Below are 16,131 nucleotides of genomic sequence, written 5' to 3'. Positions count from 1 at the left end.
TTTTTTAATTAGCACTGTCTCTTAGTCATTAAAAACATTCAGATATGCTAGCTATCATTCAGTTGGCTCAGTAATACTTTCAGTTAAAAATAATAATTTTATAAAAAGAGCAGGCAATCTAATAGGCATGTTACTGATTATATGTTCCCAGTGGATTCATTACTTATATAGTTGCCAGTGCTTAAGAGTTACAGCCAACCTTTTCAGGGATCCTTTGAGTGTATATTGGGATGTGCTTGTCTGTCTGTTTTGCGTGTGAAACTTGATGTGATGGGCTGGGACTTGCCCAAATCAGGTTGCTGATTTAGTTGTGATGTTGCTGCCAGTGATACCTAGCACGTCCTTTCTGATGTGTGGGCAAACACTGATTGCTGGAAGGTCACACTGCTCATGCCTCCCCTGAGAGGGCCACTTGTGAAGAGAGAGGCCAGCACAGCCCTTTACAGCTGCTGCCCTGACTGCTGAGATTGCCACCAAGGAGTGGTGCGTGTCTTTGTGGTGTGAACAAGTTATTAAGAAGCAGCTTTGAACTTGTGAGACCCATTTTACACCGGAACTGCTGGATGGCTGTCAGATGTTAACCACTTCTGTACTTGATAAAGTGGGTTTAGATTTAATTTAAAAATAACTTTTAAAAAAGTGTAATGACATCATCCTCATCTCCTTATACATTTGCTTATCTACAGAAAGTCACTTAAGTGAGAACACTTCTTCTGTCTTGGAAATTTTGTCTGCTCCTGTGCCTGTCATCCTGGTGTGAGTAACTTGGAACAACCCATCATAGGATTCATGAGGGAAATATGTGTCAAGACAGAGAAATCATTAAAGGTTTCATTCAGGGGTTATTTTGGAGGCTGAGAAAACCGACGATGAGAAAAGTTCCCCGACATTCAAAGTGTGGTGTGTAACTGGTGAGGGCCTTGCTTTGGGGACAGATGCCTGATAAGAATTTGCATTTTAGTGAGTGCTTATCTCAAATAGGTGGGCGGACTTCAGCTACACAGCAGAGTCTCTGGTCTCAAGGGACTTTCTGTCTAATCTGACAACTGCTTTGAATTCATCACCTTGCAGGGAGCCATTTGCTGTTAACCTCTTCTCTGGGTGGCTAAGGAAGCCCCTTTCATTTTGTTTGAAGGGGCAGTAACAGAAGGCTGTAAAACTTCTGACCTGGTGAAATGTTTTGGACCCTGAAACCTGATTCTTAGGTAGAATCCGGGTTGTTGTGGGAACAATGGAGAAGCCTGACGTGGATATATATCAGTGGGCTGTGGACTATTTCATATGTAGGTCACAGCGGGGGAAGATATGGAGGCATCAGTTTATCTTGATCTCGTTAGAACTGATCGGTGGTTAATGCTTCACATAGTTAAGCAAGAGACTTCGGCTACAGATGTAGTAAATAAAGCAGTGCCAGGCTTCATCCTGCGGCCCCGAGGCCAGCTGCGTGTGTCTGGACTGGTCCTGTCTGAGTGAGCCCTGCTCTTTTCGAAGCAGGATGGCTGCATTCAGAGTGCCCGCTGAGAGCGGTCCCTGCCCATCTCAGTGCTGGCACTGAGCCTGGGAATTGTTTGGGAGAGCATGAGTGGCGGGCCCACAGGGTGCCAGGCGCTTCTCTAACATTCTTCTAACAGTGTTCTGAGGCTCAGCCAGAATTCCAGCACTGTTAGCTTTAGGATAGATGTAGCCTGAGCTCCCACCCTAGTCTGTGGCACAGTACTGAGGTAGGACAGTGGTCCTGTGGCAAGTGCTCTGTTGTTACGTGGAAGTTCCAGTTGCCAGAGGTGTTGGAAATCCATTCTGCCAGCTTTCCTTAGCTAGTTTCTGTCACTACTGACTGTTGCTATCATAGCCTGGTGTCTTTTGTTTTCTTGGTCTGTGGAGGAGGGAAAAGAAGAAATGTGGCCTGAATGGGTGAGGGCTGCTTCAGGGCAGTGCAAAGGGGAACCAGACAACGATTACCTAATTCTGAGTGTCATTACTGACAGTTGTGAGCTGAGACTGAAAGCGCATTGGTCCTTCGCACGAAGTGCTGCTTGCTCATTTCTGTTTTAGTTAGTTCCTTTTTTATTGTGGAAAATTGGAGGCTTCAAATGATAGTTACTGGACATTTGCATATTAGTTTTATTGCCTCCTGTCTGTCTGGATGCTGGTGGTTCTGTCTCTGTCCTCTGGTGGCACTGTGCTCGGAAATCAGTGCAGATAGGAAGCAGTTGTTTGTGAGGGGAGAATGTTGACAAGACACAGAAAAAAGGAAGAACAGCAGGGCAAGATTTCCAAAGAGAGCTGTAGAAGTGTGTTAGCTGTAAGCAGTCAGCTCTTAGAGGTACCACCCCTCAATAGGAAAAGAAGTAAAGAATATTGGAAAGAAACTTGTTCCCAGGATTTTGTTACTTTGTCATCTCTTCAAGCATGTGTGCCAGTATCCCTGCTCCAAATCAGTGTTTCCTTCTTTGCATTCGCATAAATGTTCTGTTCACATGTGTGAGGAAATGTTCTGAAAACTTGCTGGTGAGCAAATAATGATTTGGGGGCTGTTTGAGCCAAAGGTGATTTCTTTGAGAGAAATAGTTGAAAGGTGAGATTTGCCAGTTATGTTACTTAGACAAGACAAAAGCACCATGAAACGGTGCAAGGTACACAAAATCCGGAGTATTTGGGTTTGCGGTATTTTTTGTTTGCTGGATTTTTACTGAGCCAGACTTCCATCTTTGCTGTGTCTGAATTTCTAGTATTTTGTATCCAGACTTCTGGCCTTCACATTGCACCCAGATTCTTGGTTTACTATTACCTTGTTTTGCAGTGGATTGCAAAGCCTTTGCCCAAGGACAGATAGTCTTACTATATATTTTTTTCTCTTCTGTGCACTCCTCCTTCTCTGTTCAGCACTCAGAAGCAGTAAGTACATTCCTGAGTTAGGAAGCAGGAGGAAAAACATTTAGAATAAAAAATGAACCAATGCAACTAATATGTAGTGAATCTTTTTGAACAAAACTGAAACAAGTATTGGTTCTGAATGAATGGAAGAAGTCAGAAAGGACAGCAGTACTTCTGGTATTCAAGCAGTTCAGTGCAGACATATTACATGACTTCATAGTCCTTCAGTATTTGCCAACCATGAAGTTTCAATGAATAAATCAGCTTTGGGCAGTTTCCCTTACTATAAATTAAAAATGTGTACAGTTTTTCTTATTACTTTAGTTTCTGGTCCTGGTTGGGTTTGTGTTTTTTGTACGGTTGCCAAAAGAGGCAAGACTTTCTTATTTACTCAGTGAGCAAAAGATTCCCTGAAGAAATGCATGTTTTTGTCTCTTATTTGACTATTAAGCTTCTCTCGCCTTAAATATTTGATATATTCTTCTGTGTCTCAATTGTAACATGGTGAACAGGTCAAGCCAGTGAAATCTTGCCCAGCAGATGGATTTATTGAAGTGTGATGGGAATTTTCTCTAGTTACTGAGTAGCAGAGGAAAAGGGAAAAAGAAAGAACAGTCTAGGACAATATTCTGTGTTATATTATGCTTAGTAGAGCATCTTTTGAGGATTCAGCTGTCTCTGTGTGCTTCATCCTGCAGGATATTGAAGCCAGGAGGAGCTGAGGAAGCCCAGCCTGTCCCAGCAGGTGCTTGCACCTTGCACTATCAGCCTTTTGTGCACAGAATGTAAACATCACCAACAGCAAGGCACATCTGGGAACTTCACCCTGACCTGTTTCCTTCTTCATTTAAAAACAGCTTAATATGCATCTTAACGTAAAATAAAGCTAAAAAGAACAGCCAAGCCTTTGATTGGTTTTGTCCATTATACTGTGCATGCAGCATATACGTATGTATATAACATAGGAAATCCTTCTGCACAGTAGAGGTAACTGTATCTTTCTTGAGCAGTTGCACAAGAAAAGCCACAATATTTGGAAAGTAAAGTATGAATCAAAATTTTGCAGCACAAAACCAGAGGAACTGAAATTTGCAATCAGCAAGCAAGAATTAAAAGTGCAGAGGCAGCAGTTGCTGTGTCCAGGTGGTGTGTGTTTGGAGGCAAGGCTGCGTGACATAAGTTCTCTTTTAATGTGGTTCTGGTGAGCTGCTGGGGCAGCATGGTATCAAAAAACAGCTTAACACAGTGGAAAGAAAAGTTTCAGGCTGTTTTTTCTCCATCATTAAAGAAGCAAATTTTGCTTTGAAGTGCATTAAAAATAAAAATTCTAGTCTGTGTTTATGCAACTCTTTTTCAGCTGTATTCCCTCAAAGTAGAAAACCTGGATATAACAGATGGAGAAACTGAGGCACAGAAAGACAAAATGTATGATCCAAAGGTTGCAGAGGAAGTAACCAAGAGAGCCAGCAGCTGAATATCCTGTCTTCATTCCTTACCTCCATAAGGAAGACACAGCAATAGATATCACGAAAGCTATATGTGACCCTGGTGGAAAAAGTGCATTGCACTAAGAGTTTTAATTCTTTAATTCCATCTTCTGGCAACCAGCTGACATGTCCTTGGCAGTTAATGCTCAATGAATTGGTGGTCTTAGCTTGGTTCCATGGGGACCATTAGGTGTAACCAGAAGCAGTATTGAAAGTCTCTGTTCACAGACCAAAAATCAATGAGTATAGATGGGTGCATCAGTAATTTTCCAGTTCTGGGAATACCAGTGCTAAGTGCAAGAGACTGTGCTAGGAGAGTTTTCCTGCTGTAGCCCTCTGGTGCAAACTTAGTGTTGAACATAAGTCTTAGCTCTTCAGGAATTGCCCGTCAGCAGCTTCCCATTGCTCTCACTGAATAATAAAAATGTAAATAAAGAAGCTACTTTTATGTCTTAGAATTACTCAGTGCCAGTTGTCTGAACAGTTGTGCTTATTGTAGAATCTCAACAAGTGCAAGTGGAAACACTCAGACATCTGGTTGTTTCACGCTTGCCTAGTCTGCTTGTGTGTATGTTAGCTGCTCATCTCAATGCTATGCAAAACTACTTTATTAAGCAGTTGGTGCAAGACTGAGCTCTGTAATCAAGCCTATATTGAGCACAAAGGGTGTGAAAGACAGAAGTGAAGTGAAAATGTCAGTGGTTTGAATGTACTCCTCATACTGTCCTTATGTTCACTGTGAAAGACCAGCCTGTTCCGGGAAAGTACAACTGAGGCCAAACTGAATCTGAGGGGAGATTTGGAAAAAGTTGAGTTATAACTGTTGCTGTATAGAACCCTTCACTCGTGTGGCCTCCTTGTTCTTCTTGATTTTGGTGGGAGGCTGGAACTTTGGGGATACCACAGAAAGGAAGCTTCTTCTCATGCAGTTTTTAGCTTCAGAGTTTAGACTTTAAAATAAGAAATGAGTTAGTTGTTGAATCCTGAAACTCACTGCACAAACCCATATTTGGATGCAGGAGACTGTACTTGGGTATATTTTGTGCCTCCGCATAGTTCTGATCTTGCAAGGCTTCAGCTGCCTCTTTTTAGTTGGTTTTGAAAATTTATCTTCAGTCAATGCTCTTGTTGGGTATTGTCCTAATTCTCCTTATTTTTACAAAGACTTTTGTTCACAAGCTCCGACTCAGTCAGAGACCACTGCTCCTTGCTTCAGACTAACACAATGCCAAAGGGAAAGCAGTAGCGTTATGCATCTCTGTGAATCAAGATGCTTTTTAGCCTTTTGAATAATATATCAATGAGTTTTTGAGACTTTATATTATGAGAAGGAATAGAAGTATCTCTTTCGAAGGAGAGGTGAAAACATCATATTTTCAGCCTCTTTATCCCTACTGTCGGAGTGCACGAGTGACGCTGTTGAATGGCCCCAAAGAGATGGATAAACAAAGGGCCTCTGGAGCACAGCAGAACAGAAAATTAATGTGGATGCTTTAGGTTTGGAATTTCTTGGTCATTGCAACCAATTGGAAATGCCAGGATATGCAATATACCATTATCCTAGAATCCCTATTTTGCATTATTTTACAGGACAGTACACTGAAGCAGAACATTTCACATTCTCTTCCACTGCTTAGGGCTTTGACTTGCATTTGTGTGCACGTTTATATGGGAGTGACTGTGACAGTTATCACCATGGCCCATTCCATGAGTTCCCATGGTATGAATGAATGTCTGAGATTTCCATCTTCAGTTTTTATAGTCTACAGGTCAATGTATAAATGCAGGCTTAAGTGCTGAGTTGTAGGAGACAGTGCTTTAGTAACAGATGCACATTCTGTGCAACCTTGTCTAAGACAGGTGTAGCCTTCAGGAGAAGAAAGAACAGAATAGAGGACAAAAATGACGTCAGCTATCTCATTTAAATTGGCTTGTTAATGTGAGTCACAGCCCTTATCATAAGAATGTATTAATTAGCATTTCATGGATATCAGTAGAGTCATATTCCGAGTTGCTGAGAATTAAAAACTATTTTCCACATATACTCTAGATATAGTACACATTAGGAAAGTGGTAAAGAAGATACTTAGGGTCTCTGAAACAGTACTTTCCAACTTTTCTGCTGGAGACCTGAGCTGGTGCTGTATACCCCTGGCTGGCTCAGTGCCATGTAGATATTGCTTTGGTTTGGACTCTGAGAGCAGTAGCTGTGAGGGCAGAAGAGCTCAGGCATGGTGTTGCTTTATGGCTGCTTGTGTGTAGACCAAGCTTCCTCTTCCAGCACCTCTTCCAGTATTGCGCTGATGACCTGAGTCATCTACAATAAACTCTGGCCATAAGAATATAACTTGCTTTCTGGAAGAAGTATTAAATACGGATGATGTCTGAGTGACAGTTCCAAAGGAGGAAGAGAAACATGTGCTGTCTTAATCTGCTTCTGTTTTCTAGGCTTATGGGTTTTTGTTTGCTGTGTAAGCAAGTTTCAGCTAAGCTGGTGTAACTGGTCTGAGACTGAGACTTGGGTGAAATAGGAAGACTTTTTCAGGCAGATTTCAGCTGTGGCACTAGTGAAAATCTCACAATCTTTTCCTTGCAAAGCTTCTTATTTAGATATTTCTTACATGTCCATTCTAATATGCATAAGTGTAATTTGGCTAAATGAATCAATTCTATCTTCATTCATTATTATATAAATATATTTTCTAAACTTTTAAGCCAGATTAAAGTTTAAAAATAATAAAGGTTTCCCAGCGGTGACTCAAAACAAACCAGGTAGATGTGTAATCTACAGGAAGATTTGGAAACATGGTACTTAGTAACAAACTTCCTTGTCTTTCTGGGGCAGTTCTGATGCTGCCTTTAGAAACTTCTGGGGAGAATGTGCAATGCCATTCATGGGAATTTCCCTTAGTTTAGAAACCCAGCATCGATTTAGTATGAGTCTTTGTAATGTCATGGTTGTGGACATGCCTCTCCAAAGGAATTATCTGCTTTGGAGTACCTCTAAGAAAAAGTTCCATGCTACATGATTACCTTAACAGCATCCTTCTGAAAACTGGGGAATTTTCTTTTTTCTTTGCCTGATGATGCAGTCCTTTTGTCATTTTATCCTTTGTACTTGGTGGGGTTATTCTGTTTGTAGCAGCAAGGGAGAAGGAAGGAATGATATTTATCAATTCCAAATTAATTTCAAATGTTAAATTCTGACATGCAGTGAAATCCTGTGGCATTTTCTCTCCCCAGATTTTTCTTTCGTCAGCACTGAAGGATGATCTAGATGAGATGCTCAGTGTTGGGCATAACAGTATTTCATGCCCAATGAAGAAGTTCTTACTGGTTTTAGGCAGAATGTAATTCAGGAGAGAGATGGAGAATAACCACGAAAAGCCATTTCTCTGCATGTTCTGTCTCTGGTAGAGATATAGGGGATGGTTTTTATGAGACAGAGTGATAGCTCTGAGGCCATCAAGTAGAAAACCTTTCACAGGTCCAGAACTTGAGCGAAGTAGTGATGTAAAGGTCTCCTGTTTGAGAAAACTCTGAAAAGTTTTTAGTTTCAAAATTTTCCTGCCTCAGTATTTTTTTGTTATTTTTAGTGTTACTTGCATAAATCCTGCTTATTCCTGTGTTCATCTGTCTTCGCTATTCATTTACTAGTGTTCTCTGGTACTGATTTTAACCCTTAAGGTGAGGAATAGAAGAGTGTGAACTGCTGAGAAGTATCTTTTTTTCTTCTGTAAAGGTCTCAATGTTTAAAAGGGGAATACGTACCAAAGGCTATAAAGAAGATGGCAACAGAGCAGATTAGAAAAGTAAGATTTTTAAAAATATATTTCAGATTCAGCTATAGTCTGTATATATGTGCAAACTGACTCTTGCAGGCGGTGTTACCAAAGCAAGAGTTGTGATATTTAAAAAACATTTCTGAAGTGCTTTCCTTTGCAGTGAGTGGTGAGAACACAGCAGAAGGAGGATGGGGTTCAGGTAGGCTTGTACCAGCTCAAATAGGAGTGTCACATACAAATAGGGGCCTGCAAAGTGCAGCAGGAAGGTGCTTGCCCAGTAAACTGCCCAGAATGAGTAAAAAATGAGGCTTAGTAAGAGTACCTAAGTGTCTTTTTGCCAGTAAACTGCTGCTAGTTTGGAGCAGTTTCAATTTTAACACCACAAAATAAATGTTTGTTTTCTGTTTCTAGAGCTTATGGTAGAATAGTTCCTCCTACACCATATATATTCTTTCTCCAGTTATTAATGTGGTGTACCTTCTAGACTGTGATGACATTCTGGGATTCATGCTTGTTGGTAATAAATTCCTGGCTATTACTGATGCAAATGGAATCTTGATGAGTTTACATAGCAGTCATATCTCCAAGTGCATAATGCACTGATGTGTGGTACCAACTGTTAAAGCATGCATGAGCTGGAAATCTTTATGGAGTCTGCATCGCATTATGGAGGACATTCATGCGTAAAGAGAGTGATGCTAAATATTAGATGATGCTGCTCATCTTCAGTAGCTCATTGCTCCCAACAGAGCCAGGAGTAGGCACAGAAAGGCACAGGCACACCCAGAAAAGCAGAAATAAGAAGGAATTATTGAGGAGAGAAGAAAGGCTATATAATCCAATCTGTAGACTCCAGGAATTGAGATTTGCTGGTTTTTATACAAGCAAAAGAAGTGCTGTTTACATGTGAAAAAAACTGAAATGTATTTGTCTTACTTATTTCTTTATATTTCTTTCCTGTATGCAAACTGAAATTGTATACAATAACATGGCCATATGAATTTCCCTGTTTGGATTTGCCACCTAGAACGTACTGCTTGGACACCGTGCTCTGGCAGATGCAGTCTTGGCTCTGCTGCTTAGAAAATGAGCATGATGATCACAGCATTTGCAGAATAAACAGCTGAATACCGTCATCTGTTTTTTGTTTATCTGCTTTTGTGGCAAACGTAATCATCACATACAAGGACAGGGAAGGCTGTGGGAGACAGTGCAGACACGGGAAACAGAGTAATCAGCTATAAAGCAAGAATAGCTGAATCCTGGAAAGTTCTTTCACTTAATGCTTAACTTTATCCTACTGTTAAACATCAGGCGCAGGTACGAAATTCTCATACTTGTACAGCTAAAACACAAAGAATTCCTAAATTCTTAATTCAATTATTGAAGTTCCGACTAAGGGAGTATAGTCCTTTGTTCATCTGCTTGTTGATAGCAGTGGTTTAAATTGCAGTGGCTGAAAAACAGATTAAAGAAATGAGATAGTTTCTGAAAGTCAGGCTAGTGAAGCAGCAAAATAGATAGAAAAGGAATGTTGTGAAGTGTCCAAAACTAATTACTGAGAATAAACTAGGCAGACTGCTGATGGAAGTGTAGTAGATTCTGTGCTCCCGCTTTGGGGTAGGGTTAGGGTGGCATTTTGATCTCTTCTAGTCTTGTTTTCCTTCCTTCTCTGATTTTTAAACAGTGGAGAGGAATAGGCCAAATGCACTCATTTATTACTTTTAGGCAGCTTCACTTTCTGACAATTTTATCTTACCTTACTCTGTGTATTCATAACCCTTACCATTTATTTTCATGGGAAGTTGTGAGGACTCTTTAATCCACCTGCAGGAACAATTAGGGACTTTAGCCCCACGTGCCCCTTTGGTGCCTTGAGCCAAGCTGCCTGATGAGTATGGGAGTAGCTCTCACAAACTTGCTGAGCAGTGGTAACCAATTGGTAGGGGTTCTGTTCTCTCCTGCCTGTTTCAGCCTTGTTCCTCGCTTGTTTATTCCAAACCTACCATTTCAGGTTGCTACCATCACAGTTCTTTGTAAGCAGAGATGGCTTGCGTTACCAGAGATTTGCAAACAGCATCCAGTTAAGTGGTGCTCCTTCTGTTCAGTAGTTAGATCACTTAAGATCATGTTTTGTTCTTACAGTGTTGAGAGGTTACCATAATGGCTGCTTGCATCTAGCTACCAGGGCACCTAAAAGAGAAAATTATTTGTGCATCTAGCAGCTTTCATCACATTTAGTCATTCCAAGGCAGACTATGCAAGCACCTTGCAAGTATTCTCGTTTAAAACTTGGAAAGAGCTCAGAAAAAATGTGGGAGGAGGTCAGGTGCTGACAGAAGAATCTCCATCTCTGTTTGTTTGACTCCTGATACGCTCATGTAAATGGAACTTTGTATGTTTTTGTAAATAAGCAAAATCATTGAGTTCTGTTAAGGAATTTTCTCTTTAAACTGGGACAACGTGCAAATTTCTGGCCAGTCACTTAGATGAAAAGAGTAACAACGTGTTGTGTTTGCCTGAAATCTCAGAGTTATAAATCGCTGGACCATTTTCAATTGAACCTTCAAAACCTTGTTTTAAATCCTTCTGGAGGATCTAAATGTTGTGGGGTCAGCTTTCCCTACATACAGGGCTCTGCTCTCTGCTCAGAGGAGCACCATAACAGGATGGAGGTTTGCTGTGTGAACAAAAGAATTTTGCCCACTGTTCCTAAGTTACAATTTGGCTTCAGAACATGGCTGGCCTCACCTTCTTTCAGTGTTCTTGGCATCCATCTATCTCATTTCCAGTCATCTTTGTCCTGGCTGGTTCCATTTTGCTGTGAAGTGGCTTCCTTGCACCACTTCCTTAGTGGTACAGCTGTGTTTTTTGTTCCTGTAGACAGCATTTTCTCCTTAGCACTCTTGCCTCTCAGCCTGATATTCCCACACTTTATAAATACGCTTGCAGTGGTGCCATAAGTTGTCTCTCCTTATTTATGGATAGAGTTGCAAATTTGATCCAGATGGTGCTGTTTTCTAAAGTCTGCTTCTGAAATCCGTTTGCAGGATAAGATCTGCTTGAGCATATGCCCAATCAGCTGTTTTTAGGAGATCTTTCAGGACTCCCAGTGATTTTTGCCTTATCCAAGTTGTGATTCCTTACATACCTTGAGTCAGTGGGATTGCATCCTTTTTTGTCTGCTGCAGCAGCCCAGGCAGACTCTAAAAGCTGCTTAGATTTAATTGTTATTTTGACATAATCATTTCCAAGAGACTTTGTGCTCTTTGAGCTTAATGAGAACAAAATATTATTTTATGATACGTAGTGAAATTACTATTAATTATACCATTAGTAATAATTACTAGCTTTGTACCAAAAGATGTTTGACAGTAACTCTGACTAGAATAAGGAATATAATTTCTCAGAATACATAGCAGGATGCCAGCCACATTTAGTGGCAGTTGCTGACTGTGTGTTCATGTTGCCCAAGACCACTCTGTTTGCACGCTGTCCTTCTTGTGGACTTTCTCTCCTATCATTCATGTTGCCTCTTCCCCCTCTTTCTCTCTTTATGTGATTATATTCCTTTGTTGTGAAAACTGAAAGAATATCACCTGTGGGATGGGCCAGAGCAAGTTTTCTCAGGCCAAGTCATCTCAGAAGGCCTTGAGGAGGTTTGTTTTACAAGGTTGAATCTGTGGAGAGCAGAATAAGAAAGCACAGTTGTACAGCAGAGGTCTGTAATGAAGTCAGTTGAAGATTGTGCTTCAGTCAGATTCAGTTCAGCTTGGAATGAATGTACAAGAACCTGTCAGAAGCAAGTTTGTTTCTTTGTGAGCATAACACCATTGTCCTGAGATTTCAAATCACACTGAGTGTGTTGCAAAAAAGACTTGCAAAACTGAGATCTTTCACTGCTGCCTTCCACAAATTGAGAGTCAGGGGATCTCAGCAAAACCTGCTTTGGGGTGTCAGTGCCACCCTGCACAAAACATGTGGGACAGCCTCTTTCAGGTGGCCTCCAGCTGCTGTTGACAACTAGTGAGCAGTTATAGGCTTTCGTGTGTAGAACTGTTGAGGCAATTCAACTTCTCTGTTTCAATGGGGATATAAAATCTCAACAGTGAGTTTAGTGCTCTGGAAAAGCAAGGTCAGAGCCTTCTCTTGCCACGGAAGAGCAGATCTAATGCTTTGCACTGGCATAACAACAGTTTGATAGTTGTTTTGATAACCCTCCAAATCCTTGAAGGAGTTTCACGTTGCTTTTCGTCATGCCTCGCCATGGAAGCGTTGGTCCATCAGTGCCGTGCTGGAACTAGCTAGCTACTCTGAGTTCACTCTAACTGGACAAACAGGCATAGGGTAAGCTGTGAAGAGTCATAAAATCATCAAGAACATTCTCAGACACAATATATGAACTTATAGCACAGAATGTACAGATTAAGCTGCCTTCCAGTATTACTCTATTATATTACGGCTCTGCAGCGATCAACTCTACTGCTCCAAGTCATTTTTGTGTTACTGAAGTGCTGAGGTAGATGATTAAAAATATAGTTATGTCCTTTTCTTCTTGTGCAGTGCACTGCTAAGCAAACTCTAGAAATGTTTGCTTTAAATCACCTAAGTACCCAAAATCGGGGTGAGTTTTCTAATTCCATGTCAATATTGCCTCAAGCAACCACATGAAAAATATGGACAACTGTTTTCTCACAGCAGAACACTCAGTATTGTACTGACCCTTGCTGAGAAGGCCTCCTATCTTCTGCACTGCTTTACAACTAATCAAAATAAAGCATAAAAATAAAAGCTTTTTTGATTGTGTTCTCAAATGAGATTGTTAACCAGACTTGGTTATAGCTTTTATCATTTTTATTGCTGTTACCAGGGAAGTCGTATGTAGTTTCCACATGCGGTACCTTCCCTTTCTGAGCTGCTGGGGGAAGGACTGAGCTGCTGGGGTTAGGGGGGTAAGAAAGGCAGATAGAAGGGAATCAGTCAGAGTTTGCCAATGGCACAAATGATGTGAAAGAATAAGTTGTCTTAATTCCATAGTTTTGCATATGTTTCTTTCAGGACCTTCAGAAACCAAGAATGAATTCCCTTCCTCACCCAAAGCTTCTTTTTTTTTTTTTTTAATTTTTTTCTGTGTTGAAGGAATACTGTGAGTAGTACTTTTTCTGATTACTGTTTGAGCTTCTCTAGATCCAGCGTTATTGGTGGAGAAAGTGTCTCATTCCAGGTTTAACAGGGAGCTTACATTGGGTGACCGTTCCAAACGCTGGCAGATGATGGTTAGGAATCCTTTCTAATCCTTGAGCCTACAGTGACGTATCCTCTGATGCTTAGCAGAAACAAGAGTCTAGAGTTTCAGATGCTGGCAGCTAGTCTGGGCATCCTGATCTTACAGAGGTCAAAAGAATTTTTGTTACTTGTGGGTTCTAAGTTATGCAAGCAGGTTCTCTCCCTGCCCTTGCAGTGGATCAGTAGATGGATTAAACCAGGCAACGTGCAGCAGGCGTAAGTACTTGCTTCTGTCAAACAGGACATTAACTGTTATACAGAGTGGTTATGAAGAGTACTTAGTTATTAACTGTAATATACTTTTATATCGTTGGAAATCCTGCAGGAGGATGAGTTGTAACATTGGTGTTATGATTTTTATGAGCCAGAGGTACAGTGAACAAGGATCATCCTGTGCAGAATGACAGTGAGAAAGAGCGGTGTAATGGTAAAATCCATGTATACCATAAAGTTGCTTTTTTGTGTGTTCCCAGGTGAATTCTTCGCTAAGGGCATCAATTTTTGCATAAAATCATGTGCTTGTAGCTGGTGGGAGAGCTTGGAAGTGGGACATGGAAGAAAGGTGAAATTATGGCAAACATATGGCATAATTAACTCATCAGATCTGTAGATTTGTGTCAGGTTTCACTAGACATTAGTTGTTGTTTGACTGTGGCATTTGCTTTTGGCACCAGATTTTCTCTTTTTGATGTAGCAAGTAAAATGTGTTGAGTCCATCATGTGCTCAGGGTCCTGTCACACAGACACCTGTTGCAGTGTTTAGTTCCTCTTTTTTTTTTTTTTTAACAGCACAGACTGATGTTAAATCAGCCCTACGCACTGAGAGTTGCATCACTGTATCCACAGCTCAGATCTCAATGAGGCAACAGGTGTGCATTGTTCATCTTTTTTTTTTCTTTACTCTCTTCAATAGCTTGGCATATGTTAGACATATACATGTAGGGAATGTGTTTGTCGCTCTTCTTTTTGCTTCTCCATAGTTCTCTATTTAAAAAGTTGCAGCTTATGTATTTTCCTTTGAAACTTACTGCACTAAATGTACAGCACAAATGCTATCTCACCTTTGCAGAGGTTTAGTGATCACTGATGCACTGTTCGGGTGCACTAGCATGAAGCACTGCCTGCATGTTCAGCACGAAGAGCAGCAGTGGGTTTGATGTGCTCTGCCACAGCCTTTGCTGCAGACAGGGAATTCCTGGAGAAGCCTGGGAGCTCTTTTGGGAACAGGTGGGGGTGCTCAGGAGCTCTGCCTTCCCTTCTCTGCACATAATTTGAGTGGCATGAATTTGATTTGTAGGGTAAGACAGAAAGAAATGTAGGTTGGGAAAGTGAATGGGAAAAGCAAAACTGGAGAGGAGAGAGGGGGAGGGGAGAAGTGACCAAGTGAAAGGGAAATGGGGAGAGACAGACAAGACAGAGAGAGAACTGTTTCCCCTTTTATGAGGAAAAGAAGCCTTCAAATCAAGATGACTTAGTTCAGCTGTGCAGGCCTCTTAATACCCATGAACTTGCAATTAAATGCGGAAGTGGCAAACAAGAGACAAGCTAAAAGAAGATATTGTTAAATAGTCAGCATTGGATACAGGGGGAAACTCAGAGAAAGGACAGAGCCCAAGCCATGAATAAGCACTCAGTTTCCTGGTCTTTTGCTGCTTGTGGGAGGGGTGCTGGAGGTGCTGGAGGCCTCAGCCATTCAGAAACACTGCAGTGGCAGAGGGCTTTTGTCCTTCTCCCCTGGACACTGCCACAAAGAGAGGTTTTATTCAATTTTGTCGTGCTGAGTCGACAGGCCCCTTTCTGCTGAACCGAGGGTGTCTTCCCCAGGCCAGACTCTCGGAGAGCTTCGCACTGAGGCTCTGTGAACCTCAATTGATGTTTGGCTTGGAAGTGCATTGTTTGCTGCTTGAATTTTTCTTGATGTTTTGATTAGATAACCTCAATTGGTTCCTATTCTGCTCTGAAAAATAAAATGTGCTCAGTTTTTCCTGGGTTGTTTTAAAGTAATGAGACACCCAAAAGGAATTGGGACTGTCGCTTTGTGGACTGAACAGGAAGTTCTCAAGTCTTTGTTTTCTTTCAGAGTTACAGAGTAAAAGCTCACCTGCTCTCCTGATGACAGCTTGCACATAACTGTGCGTTTTTCAAGTAGCATCTGCTAGGTTGGTGAGAGGTAATCTCTACTTATTCCTGCAAATCTATTTTACCCCTTGCTTCTGTCCTGAAAATGAATTTTTGCAGCTGAAAGACCAGTAAAAGCTTGTGAAGCTTTTGGATTCTTTACACTGGAAGATGCTGCAGTTGTGTGAGGGGCCTGGGAGCCAGTCTGAGAGGGGAACTTTGGAGATACCCCAGAATGCTCTGTGACTATGGAGCAGATAGGCAAAGTACAGGATTTAACACACTTTTAATGCAGATGTATGCTGAAGGATGTGGTCTGATCCATTAGTCTGAGTACAGACAACAGAGACCTATTTGTAGCTTTGCTGTCATATAGATGTGCAATTTCCATCATTTCATTTATCTGCAACTGTAGTTTGCAGTGCAGCTGTAACTGCACCATTGGGAGCCTAATCTTGATGTGTGTGTGGACAAGTTCTGGATAAAAGCACAAGTCAAATTTAAGAAATGATGCCAGTGGGGAGAATGTGTTGCCTCACTGAAGAAGACAGTGATCACAGGAATCTTCTGTTCCTCCTTAC

At 41.2% G+C, this 16,131-nt stretch overlaps 1 long non-coding RNA gene across 1 annotated transcript; it reads left to right on the top strand.

The window, feature by feature from the left end:
• The first annotated feature begins 24 nt into the window (after positions 1-24).
• LOC109370774 lies at positions 25-3,772 on the top strand. Its single transcript, XR_002121183.2, has 2 exons — positions 25-1,721; positions 3,573-3,772. It is a non-coding gene; the product is annotated as an uncharacterized LOC109370774 (long non-coding RNA).
• Positions 3,773-16,131: the final 12,359 nt, after the last annotated feature.

This window comes from Meleagris gallopavo, chromosome 22 (genome assembly GCF_000146605.3).
Source record: "Meleagris gallopavo isolate NT-WF06-2002-E0010 breed Aviagen turkey brand Nicholas breeding stock chromosome 22, Turkey_5.1, whole genome shotgun sequence".
NCBI lineage: Eukaryota > Metazoa > Chordata > Aves > Galliformes > Phasianidae > Meleagris > Meleagris gallopavo.
The sequence above is the reverse complement of the archived record's forward strand: the minus strand, read 5'-3'. Positions and strand labels throughout refer to the sequence as shown.